The sequence below is a fragment of the Gossypium hirsutum genome, chromosome D13, assembly GCF_007990345.1.
Source record: "Gossypium hirsutum isolate 1008001.06 chromosome D13, Gossypium_hirsutum_v2.1, whole genome shotgun sequence".
Taxonomy (NCBI): domain Eukaryota; kingdom Viridiplantae; phylum Streptophyta; class Magnoliopsida; order Malvales; family Malvaceae; genus Gossypium; species Gossypium hirsutum.
The window spans coordinates 4933909-4945533 of NC_053449.1; the positions used below are offsets into that span (position 1 = coordinate 4933909).

Below are 11625 nucleotides of genomic sequence, written 5' to 3' on the forward strand. Positions count from 1 at the left end.
GGACCAAATGCGCCATTAGCCCATTTGAAACAAAAGAATGCGGATCCAATCTTTTGGATTGGGTCAACACGCGTGGGTCCCCTCTTTTAAACTCCATCATTTCCAAATCTGTTGCTAAGCTTTAATTCCCATTTATTTCCTTTTCAAAACCCACAACCTTTCATTCTCTTTTTTTTTTAAATAGAAGCTTTAACCCCTTCCCCTAGGGTTTGATTCAACATGCAGCCGCCTAAACCATCATTTATTTGATGGCTGACTGTGCGCAATGGCGACCGGACCTTGTCAACGGAGGACACGCCCACGGAGATCGGGTAAACACACTCCTTCTCCCTTTTTTCTTTTTTTTTAAAAGAAAAAATCTTAAAATGTTGTGCTATTCTACCAAAAAACAAAGCAAAATCTGATGAAAATAATAATAAAAACAACCCTAGCCTGAATCTCCATATTTTCGAGACATGTGGGCTTTCATCGGTGTTGTTTCAAACACGCCTTTCGTTTTCCATGCTAAAAAAAATCACAAGTAGATCGAAAATAAAGAAAAAATGTGAAATCACCTTTGAATGACTTTTTTGATTTCTTTTTGCTATTCAGTATGCAGGTATTGTGTCTGTTTTTTCTTATTGCCCGTAAAAACTTACAACGGCTATTACATGGCTTTATAGCCGAATGTTCCAAAGAAAAGTACAAAAATTTTGTTTCTTCTATTGGCTACTCCTCTGTTGCTGCCGTTGTTTTGTTTCCTTCTTGTAGGTACAGAGTCTGTTGGCATGCGTACGGGGTGTGGGCGTGGCGTACGAGGGCTGTGGAGGTATGGGACTGCTGTAGTGGGGGTATGGGGCCGCTGTAGTGGAGGTATGGGGCTGCTTCATGGTTGCGGTGCAAAACAAACAGAAGGGGGGACCTAGGGTTGCTGAAATGTTTTGTGTGTTGGGCTAGGTGGGCTTTAGGGTTTTTGTATTATTTGGGTTATTTAGTTTTGGGTTTGGGCCTTTCAATGTGGAAATTGGACCTGTTTTGATTTTTGGGCTGTTTAACATTGTAAATGGACTTGAATTTTGGTTATGTGGATTTTATTTTTGCTTGGGCCAAAAAATTGGCCATTACAGCTGCCCCTCTTTGCTCATTGTCGTGTAACGAGAATGGAGCAAAGACTCCAAAATGGCCAATTTTGCTTAGTCTTACTGAATCTTAACTTCTTGGTACTTCTTTTCTTCTAATAGCCTCGTTTCATCCCATTGCATCTTCAGGGGCATAGGAATTGTTGCTTTGATTCACTCCACTGCAACTTCGGAGATTTAAGGAGAAGAGATTTGTAGCCTCGATCTTCTCTACTAAAACTTCGAGGAAATAAGAATTCAGGTAGAAGGGATTTGTAGCCTCGACCTACTCTATTAAACTTCAATTAGCTTCACTGTAATTTCAGGGATATAAAATTTGTATCTTCGATTAACTCCAATCTTTATTCTTTACTCGGCATGTGATCCTGAGCTCAACTTATATCTCGCAATATGAATTGACCCTTTTTAAAAACAGACATTAAAACAGAAATAGCTCAGCACGTGAGCTAAGGCTCAACTCACCTCTCGCAATATGAGTTGGTTTTTTTGAAACTTAATTTGAAAAACAGATTTTGAAAATACCTCGACATGTGACCCGAGGCTCAACTCACCTCTCGCAATATGAGTTGATTTTTTGGAAAGTAGAATTTGAAAAGCATAAATTGAAAAAACGAAAAATTGAAAATACCTCAGCGTGCGAGCCGAGGCTCAACTCACCTTTAGCAATATGAATTGATTTTTGAAAACATAAATTGAAAAACAGAAATGGAAAATACCTCAGCATGTCCTGAGGCTCAACTCACCTCTCGCAGTATGAGTTGGTTTTTGCCAAACAGTAATTGAAAATACCTCAGCGTGCCCCGAGGCTCAACTCACCTCTCGCAATATGAGTTGATTTAGAAAACAGACATAAAAACAGAAATTGAAAGTGACTCAACACGTGAGCCAAGGCTCAACTCACCTTTCGCAATATGAGTTGATTTTTTTGAAAGTAGAATTTGAAAATACCTCGGCGTGCCCCGAGGCTCAACTCACCTCTCGCAATATGAGTTGATTTTTGAAAAACAGAAATTGAAATTACCTCAGCGTGTCCTGAGGCTCAACTCACCTCTCGCAATATGAGTTGATTTTTGAAAAACATAAATTGAACAGGAATTGAAAATACCTCAACGTGTCTTGAGGCTCAACTCACCTCTCGCAATATGAGTTGATTTTCTTGAAAAGCAGAAATTGAAAATACCTCAATGTGTCTTGAGGCTCAACTCACCTCTCGCAATATGAGTTGATTTTTTTGACAACAGAAATTGAAATTACCTCAGCGTGTCCTGAGGCTCAACTCATTTCTCGCAATATGAGTTGAATTTTGAAAAGCAGAAATTGAAAATACCTCAACGTGTCTTGAGGCTCAACTCATTTCTCGCAATATGAGTTGAATTTTGAAAACAGAAATTGAAATTACCTCAATGTGTCTTGAGGCTCAACTCATTTCTCGCAATATGAGTTGATTCTTTCAAAAACATAATAATGAAAACAGAAATGGAAAATACCTCGGTGTGACCTGAGGCTCAACTCACCTCTCGCAATATGAGTTGATTTTTTGAAAAACAGAAATCAAAAGGCTTAATTGAAAATACCTCGGCGTGTGTCCTGAGGCTCAACTCACCTCTCGCAATATGAGTTGAAATTAAAACACAAAAATTGAAAATACCTCAGCGTGCCCCGAGGCTCAACTCACCTCTTGCAATATGAGCTGATTTTGAAAAAGTAGAAATTAAAAGGTTCAACCCACCTCTCGCAATATGAGTTGATTCTTGACAAACAGAAATTGAAATTACCTCATCGTGTCCTGAGGCTCAACTCACCTCTCGCAATATGAATTGAAAAAAAAATACCACAGTGTGTAATCTGAAGCTCAACTCACCTCTCGCAATATGAGTTGATTTTTTTTTAAAAACAGAAATTGAAAATACCTCAGCATGTGAACCGAGGCTCAACTCACCTCTCGCAATATAAGTTGATTTTTTTTTGAAAACAGAAATTGAAAATACCTCAACGTGTCTTGAGGCTCAACTCATTTCTCGCAATATAAGTTGAATTTTGAAAACAGAAATTGAAATTACCTCAGCGTGTCCTGAGGCTCAACTCATTTCTCGCAATATGAGTTGATTTTTTTTTAACAACAGAAATTGAAATTACCTCAGCGTGTCCTGAGGCTCAACTCACCTCTAGCAATATGAGTTGATTTTGAAAAACAAAAATTAAAAGGCTTAACTCACCTCTCGCAATATGAGTCAATTTAAAACATAAACTAAAAATACCTCGGCGTGCCCCGAGGCTCAACTCACCTCTCGCAATATGAGTTGATTTTTAAAAAAAAATTAAAAATACCTCAACGTGTCTTGAGGCTCAACTCATCTCTCGCAATATGAGTTGATTTTCCTTGGAAAGCATGAATATTAAACATCAAAATACCAAAACCAGTCCTTTGGTAGAACTCGGGTATCTTTTCCTTTGATTCAGTGCGACTCTCATTCAAGATTTCTTGCTTTACTGGATTACCTGTATATGCCGTGCATGATGTCATCATGATATGCACATGTTTGTCTTAAATGCCTTTATGCCTACATGATTATGCAGTGCTCCTTAAGCATATTGGTCGTATGTCATTTTCGCCATGATTGTTGAGGATCTGCGTTCATTGCTTTGATTCTCGACCTTCTCTTCAGGCCTCATACCTGTCTTCGAGCTTTACGAGTAATCGACGTTTCTCAGATATCACCCTTTTGCCCTTGGTTAAACTTTGTTCTTGCTTTGAAGATCTTGCACTTATCAAATTCTTATCCGGGTAATGCTTGACATTTCTTTTGTTTAGAGTATGTCATTTCACTATTTATCATTAAATAAACACATAATGAGATGCATGAAAATGGTCAGGTAGGGACAAAAAGGATATCTCATATTCCTTTATTTCAAATGTGGCAAACAAAGAAAGTTAACCAATGAGAGTAAAAATGTCAAAAAGAAAGAAAAGGTCGTATTCAACGGATACAAATGCTCTAGATATTCAACACATGAACTCTTCCACGTTCCTCAATCAATAATCTTTTCGAGCATGGCTTCTTGCGTAGAAAATTTCGAGCTTTCAGAAGTGCTTCAAATACTGTAGTCTCACTACTTGACCTATCGTTCGACCGCCAGGTTTGTTTCATTAGGACGCCCTCTCGGGTTTTCATCCTAATCTTTTTGTACTAATCAAGACGCCTTTTCGGGTTTTCGCCCTGATCCCTTTTTTTTAAGATGCCCTTTTCGGGTTTTCATCTTAAGCATAATATTTCTTCACCGCATCTGAATTCACCGGATTCGGTAACTCCTTCCCATCCATCTCGGTAAGGATTAAAGCTCCTCCTGAGAATGCCTTTTTTACAACGTATGGTCCTTCCCAATTTGGTGCCCATTTTCCTCGCAGGTCTTTTTGTATTGGGAGAATCTTTCTCAGAACGAGTTCTCCTTCATGGAACTCTCTTGGTCGTACCTTCTTGTCATGGGCTGCGATCATTCTCTTTTGGTACATTTGCCCATGACAAATTGCCCTTAGACGTTTTTCTTCAATGAGGTTCAACTGATCATATCGAGCTCGAACCCATTCTGCTTCTTCTAACTTTGATTCCATCAATACTCGCAGAGAGGGGATCTCAACCTCGATAGGTAGCACAGCTTCCATTCCATAGACTAGAGAGAAAGGAGTTGCTCCCGTAGATGTTCGCACAGATGTGCGATATGCAAACAAAGCAAATGGAAGTTTCTCGTGCCAATCTTTATATGTCTCAGTCATTTTCCCAATGATCCTCTTAATGTTCTTGTTAGCTGCTTCAACAGCCCCGTTCATCTTTGGGCGATAGGGCGAGGAATTATGATGCTTTATTTGGAACTGCTCGCACACTTCTTTCATCATCTTATTGTTCAGATTCGTGGCATTATCTGAGATGATTCTTTCAGGCAAACCATATCGGCAAATGATTTCCTTTTTCAAAAACTTGCACACTGCAGTCTTCGTCACATTGGCAAACGAAGCGGCTTCAATCCATTTTGTGAAGTAATCGATAACCACAAAAATGAATCGATGTCCATTTGAAGCTTTTGGAGAAATTGGCCCTATGACATCCATGCCCCACATAGAAAAAGGCCACGGAGAAGTCATGACATGAAGGGGTGAAGGGGCTACATGAATTTTATCGCCGTAGATTTGACATTTGTGGCATTTTCTGGCAAAATTGATGCAGTCACTTTCCATTGTCAGCCAATAATAACCGAGTCTCATGATCTTTCTGGCCATATTGAAACCATTGGCATGCGTTCCGCAAACTCCCTCATGGACCTCTTCAAGTATTTTTCTGGCTTCAACATCATCCACACATCTCAAAAGCATCTGATCCTTTCCTCTTTTATACAGGATATCCCCATCAAGAACAAATCCGCTGCCATTCTTCTAATTGTTCTTTTATCGTTCTCATTCGCTTGTTCGGGATACCTTTGATTCTTGATATATTCTAAGATATCATGGAACCAAGGCCGTCCGTCTACTTCTTTCTCAATGCTACAACAGTGTGCAGGGACCTCGTATATGCTCATTTTGAGGGGCATTATTTCTGCTTCTCTACTTGCTTTGAACATTGAAGCCAAAGTGGCTAGGGCATCAGCCAGTTGGTTCTCTTCTCGTGGGAAGTAATGAAAAGTTATTTCTTTGAATTCCTTGATCAATCCAGCCACTAAATCGCTGTACTTAATCAATTTTGAGTCCCTCACTTCCCATTCTCCACGGATTTGGTAAATCACTAGGGCTGAGTCCCCGTACACCTCCAAGATCTCGATGTTTCGTTCGATAGCTGCACGAAGCCCCATGATACAGGCCTCATATTCTGCGATATTATTGGTACAGAAGAAGTTCAGTCTTGCAGTGAACGGATAATGATTCCCGTCTGGTGATACCAGGATTGCTCCAATTCCATGCCCTAAAGCATTTGACGCACCATCAAAGCACATCTTCCATGACTTCTCTTTTGATGACTCGGATTCTATTTTTGTGATGCACATTAAGTCTTCGTCTGGGAAATCGAATCTTAAAGGCTCATATTCCTCTGTCGTTCGAGTTGCTAAGAAGTCAGCTATTGCGCTCCCTTTTATTGACTTCTGACTTACATAGGCAATGTCATATTCCGAAAGGAGGAGCTGCCATCGTGCCATTCTTCCTGATAGTGCCGGCGATTCCATCATGTATTTTATTGGGTCCAGCTTTGAAATTAGCCATGTCGTGTGATACAACATATATTGTCTGAGTCTCCGAGCTACCCAAACCAGAGCGCAACAATATTTCTCAATGGACGAATATTTTGCCTCATATTCAGTGAACTTTTTGCTGAGGTAGTAGATCGCCTTTTCTTTTCTCCCTGACTCATCATGTTGCCCCAGTACGCAACCCATTGAGTTTTCAAACACGGTCAGGTACAAAATTAAGGGTTTTCCAGGGGTCGGTGGTACTAGCACAGGAGGATTAGACAAATACCGTTTTATCTTATCGAAGGCCACTTGGCACTCCTCGTTCCATTCTCCCGGGTTATGTTTTCGAAGGAGTCGAAAAATTGGGTCGCACTGATTGGTAAGTTGAGCAATGAATCGAGCAATGTAATTCAACCTCCCTAAAAATCCCCTGACTTCCTTTTGTGTGCGCGGGGGAGGTAATTCTTGGATGGCTTTTATTTTATCTAGATCAACTTCGATACCTCTTTCACTGACAATGAAGCCTAGCAATTTTCCCGAGGTAGCCCCGAATGTACATTTGGCTGGATTAAGCTTTAGCTGAAACTTTCTCAGCCTTTCGAACAACTTCTTGAGGTTCATTACATGTTCTTCTTCTCCTCGAGATTTAGCAATCATATCATCGACGTAGACCTCTATTTCCTTATGCATCATGTCATGGAATAATGTCACCATAGCCCTCTGATATGTTGCCCCAGCATTCTTTAACCCGAATGGCATCACCTTGTAGCAGAACGTTCCCCACATTGTTATGAAGGTAGTTTTCTCCATATCCTCAGGAGCCATCTTGATCTGATTATACCCGAGAATCCATCCATGAAAGAAAACAATGAATGTTTTGCTGTGTTGTCCACCAACGTGTCAATATGTGGCAAGGGAAAATTATCTTTTGGGCTTGCTCGATTCAGGTCACGGTAATCCACGCACATTCGTACTTTTCCATCTTTCTTTGGTACCGGGACTATGTTAGCCACCCATTCTGGATATTTGGAGGCTTGTAGGAAGCCAGCGTCAAATTGCTTCTTGACTTCCTCTTTTATTTTCAACAGCATTTCGGGCCTCATCCGTCTTAATTTTTGCTGGATGGGCTTGCATTCTGGCTTTAATGGGAGCTTATGGACCACTAAATCTTCATCTAGCCCTGGCATGTCCTGGTATGACCACGCGAAAACATCTTTGTATTCGCGGAGTAAAGTGATCAAACTATGCCTGGTACTTTCTGAAATAGAAGTCCCAATCTTCACTTCTTGTTTCCTCTCTTCAGTGCCCAAATTTATTGTTTCCACAGATTCTTCATGAGGCAGAACCTGTTTATCCTCTTGTTCCACCATTCTTAACAATTCAGGAGACGAGACATAATCTTCAGCATTTTCTTCGCTTCAAATTCTCCTAAGCAAACAGCCTTCTCAAAATCAATTTCAAGATTCGTAACGGGCTTATTCATGTCGTCAATATCTGAGCACCTGAAAGTTGAATGGAAAAGGAAGCTATCGGGGGACATCCAAGTATTGGAAACAACAAACAAAATGTTATGTCATGGCAATGAGGCAAATGTAAGGATAGGCTATGAAATGAGAAAATGATTATGAAATTAGTGATAATGCGAAAAATCGTGACAAAATGCATCTTCATTGATATTCACTTAAATGATAAAGAGCGAATGCAAGCTCCTACAAAAGAATTCCATTATATCTAAGGACACAATAGAAGGTTGATGTTTAGCATTACTCTGAAGGCTTATAAACTACAAGAAGCTCCTCAGCAATCCAATTGTTCAACATGAAACCAGGAGGGCAAGGGCGTATCCTCGAGACATCTTTACTTGCACCAGCTTCTTTGTCAATGACATTTATACTGACATTCTGAAAATCCCTTTCAATTAATCCCAGCATGTTTCGTGGATCATCTTGTCCAGGGTACATCATTCCCGCAGATGTAAATGTTTTTGACAAAGGAGGGTACTCTATTGGTTCCCATTCTGGTTCTCGGCCCAAAGTTCTTGCAATTCTTCTCTCTTGATCCTTCTTCCACTGTCTTCTTCTTTGGCGCATGTCAGGCTGGAACCCCAAACCGTATCGGGCCTTGTGGTGCACTGGCTTTAAAGCCCTACTATTCCTTGCAGATGTCTCCCTAAACCTCTTCTCGCACGAGCTCCCCTTCCTACGGTCAACTTGACACCCATTCTGGTATTTCTCGACAGTTTTGGCATCGGAATTCTATTTCCCTCAGCGACGAAAGTGGCATTGATGAATTCAAGGGATCGAAAGGAACATTCCACTGCGTCCTTGCTTACTTCCAGGTATGGCGCATCAGCAGAGATAGATGCGACGATGTCTTCTTCGCCCTCGACTGTGACCAAACAGCCATCCATGATGAATTTCACCTTTTGATGGAGGGATGATGGGACTGCTCCAGCAGAATGAATCCAAGGTCTTCCCAAAAGGCAGTTATAAGAGGGTGTAATGTCCATGACTTGGAATTCGACCTCATAGATGTAGGGGCCCACTTCCAAAGGGATTTCGATCTTTCCCATGACTTCGCGCTTCGTCCCGTCGAATGCCCTTACCATGGAATGGCAGGGCTTTAAGTAGGACAAATCCATCGGTATTCTGGAAAGCGTAGCCAATGGCATAACATTTAACGCTGACCCATTATCGATGAGTACGTTCGGTATTATGTAGCCCTTGCAGCGGGTCGTGATATGCAGCGCTTTCACCGAACCTCTACCATTTAGCGGTATCTCATCATCACTAAAAGAGATGAAGTTGTCCGCATTCAGATTGTTTACCCACCTATCAAGCTTTTCGACAGATATGTTGTTGGCCACGTAAGCTTGATTTAACACCTTCAATAAAGCGTTCCGGTGTGGCTCTGAATTTAACAGTAGAGATAGAACTGAGATTCGTGCTGGCTGCTTGCTCAATTGTTCCACCACACTATATTCGCTGTGCTTAATAAATTTCAAGAATTCTTGAGCTTCTTCCTCATTCACAGGCTTTTTAGTTTCTTGCACGGGTGGAATTTCTTGCTCGACTTCGACCTCGTGCATTACTGCTTTCCCTTTTTGCTTCGAGTCGCTACTTTTCTTTACTGGTTCAACTTCTTTAGAATAGCATCGTCCACTTCGAGTAAAATGACCTACCTCCCCAACATCTTCAGTTATGGCTTTGGACTTTTCAACTTCCGGTGTAACGATATTAACATCATATCTCCACGGTACTGTTTTGTTGTCCTTATACGGGAAAGGAGATGGTACTTCAATTACCATCTGTGGTTTCAATGGCTCTCTCATCGCGTCGTAATAAATTACCAACGGTCGATCAGCACTATAAGGGGGCCTGATGATTGGCTATCAGAGACGCATACTTCTCTTTCGTTGGCATCTTCCTCTTGTTAAGGACCTTGATCTCCTTATTATTCATCCGGTCTTGAAGTAACCTTTTAAAGTCCTCACATGACTGAATGTCATGTCCAACAATCCCATGAAAATTGCAAAAACTTTGACCTTCTTCTCCAAAAATTCTATCAGAGTGACAGAGCAATCCTTTCTTAACCAATACCTCCCAGATTTTCTGCAGAGGCGTCCTTATTTCTGATACACATCTTCTGACCTTCCATTCATCCTCTTTCCCCACTGTGCTCACATTCCCTTCGGTATGGTTAGGGAACGGGTTCCCCGTGGCGTTACTAGCACTATCGAATCGTAGGATACCCGCGTCAATGAGTCCTTGAACTCTCCTTTTGAAAGCGAGACAGTTCTCAGTAGAGTGCCCTTGGTTCCCTGCGTGGTATGCACAACTAGCGTTTGGATCGTACCACTTTGGGTATGGAGGTTTAAGGGGTGCCATGTAATGGGGAGAAATTAGCTGTTTTTCTAAAAGTTTTGGGTACAATTCCCCATACGACACAGGGATGGGGGTAAATTGCGGTCTCTCGGGATTATGCCTTGATGGTCTTGGTTCGTTTCTGGGTTGGCTTTGGGCGGGTACCGTGTTTTGTGGGAAAGTGGTGACGGGTCTTTGGTTGTTCGTGGCGTATACGGGGCAGGACGGATGTGGTGCTTGGTAGTAAGGGGTTTGAGGGGGATAATAGAAATTCGAGGGTGGATAATTTCGAGGTCGGGGTTGGTTAGGATACGAATTGAGAATGTAACGACTCCCAGTTCCCACCATGTGGGCTTCTGGCTCTTTCTTCCTTAAGGGTGCTGCTTTTCTTGAGCCTTCTGATCCTTCCATTCTACCGCTCTTGACGGCATTCTCTATGAGTTCACCAGATATTACAATATCCGCAAACTCTTTCGTGGCACTTCCCACTAATTTGTCATAAAACGGCGCCTTTAAAGTATTGATAAAGAGAACGGTTATCTCCGTTTTTGTTAATGGGGGTTCCACTTGAGCTGAGACGTCTCTCCATCTCTGCGCATACTGTCTAAAAGTCTCTGATGGCTTTTTCTCCATCATTTGCAAGGTCATACGGTCTGGCACCATATCCGATACATGCTTGTACTGCTCGCAAAATGCTGACGCCAAGTCCTTCCAGGATCGAATCTTTTCTCTACTAAGTTGATTGTACCACCGAAGAGCTGACCCTGTTAGACTATCTTGAAAGCAATGTATGAGTAGTTTATCCTCGTTCACATAACCGGTCATTTTTCGACAGAACATAATGAGATGTGCTTTTGGGCACCTTGTCCCATCATACTTCTCAAAATCAGGCACTTTGAACTTCGGAGGCAAAATTAGATCAGGTACCAAACTGAGTTCCTTGGCACCTAGTGCGGAGAAGACTTCAGTGCCTTCTATTGCTTTGAGTCTTTCCTCTAGACTCCTATATTTTGCGTCATGGTTATCCAATTTCAACTTGGCTACCTCTGCTGGGTCATCCAGATCTGGAACTAGTGGATTAGCAGGACTAGCCCCTGGGTTCGACGCTAACATTCCTTGCCCCAAATTAGTGGGTGGAGCAGGTGGCATAGGTCGATGTTCCAAGCCAGTGGGTTCCTCTTGAGTATACCCTCTTTGTATTGTATATGCGGGCGGTGGAGTGAATCCCGGGGGATAGAGTGGATCCTGATCATGGTGAATTCTTGATTGAGGTTCCATAACATCGGGGTTCTGCATTTTTCCTTTGACCAAAGTTGTCATCATCTCCATCATTTTAGCCATCTGATCTCTTTGCTCGAGAGATTCCTCTCGAGATCTCACCATTAGGTCTCTCGTCTCTTGTTGCGATTTGGCCAGTTGCTCTTGTAATT

General features: G+C 41.7%; 1 pseudogene; it reads right to left on the reverse strand.

Moving 5' to 3' along the window:
• Positions 1-4377: 4377 nt before the first annotated feature.
• On the reverse strand, positions 4378-11101 carry LOC107902212 (uncharacterized; annotated as a pseudogene).
• Between the last annotated feature and the right edge of the window lie 524 nt (positions 11102-11625).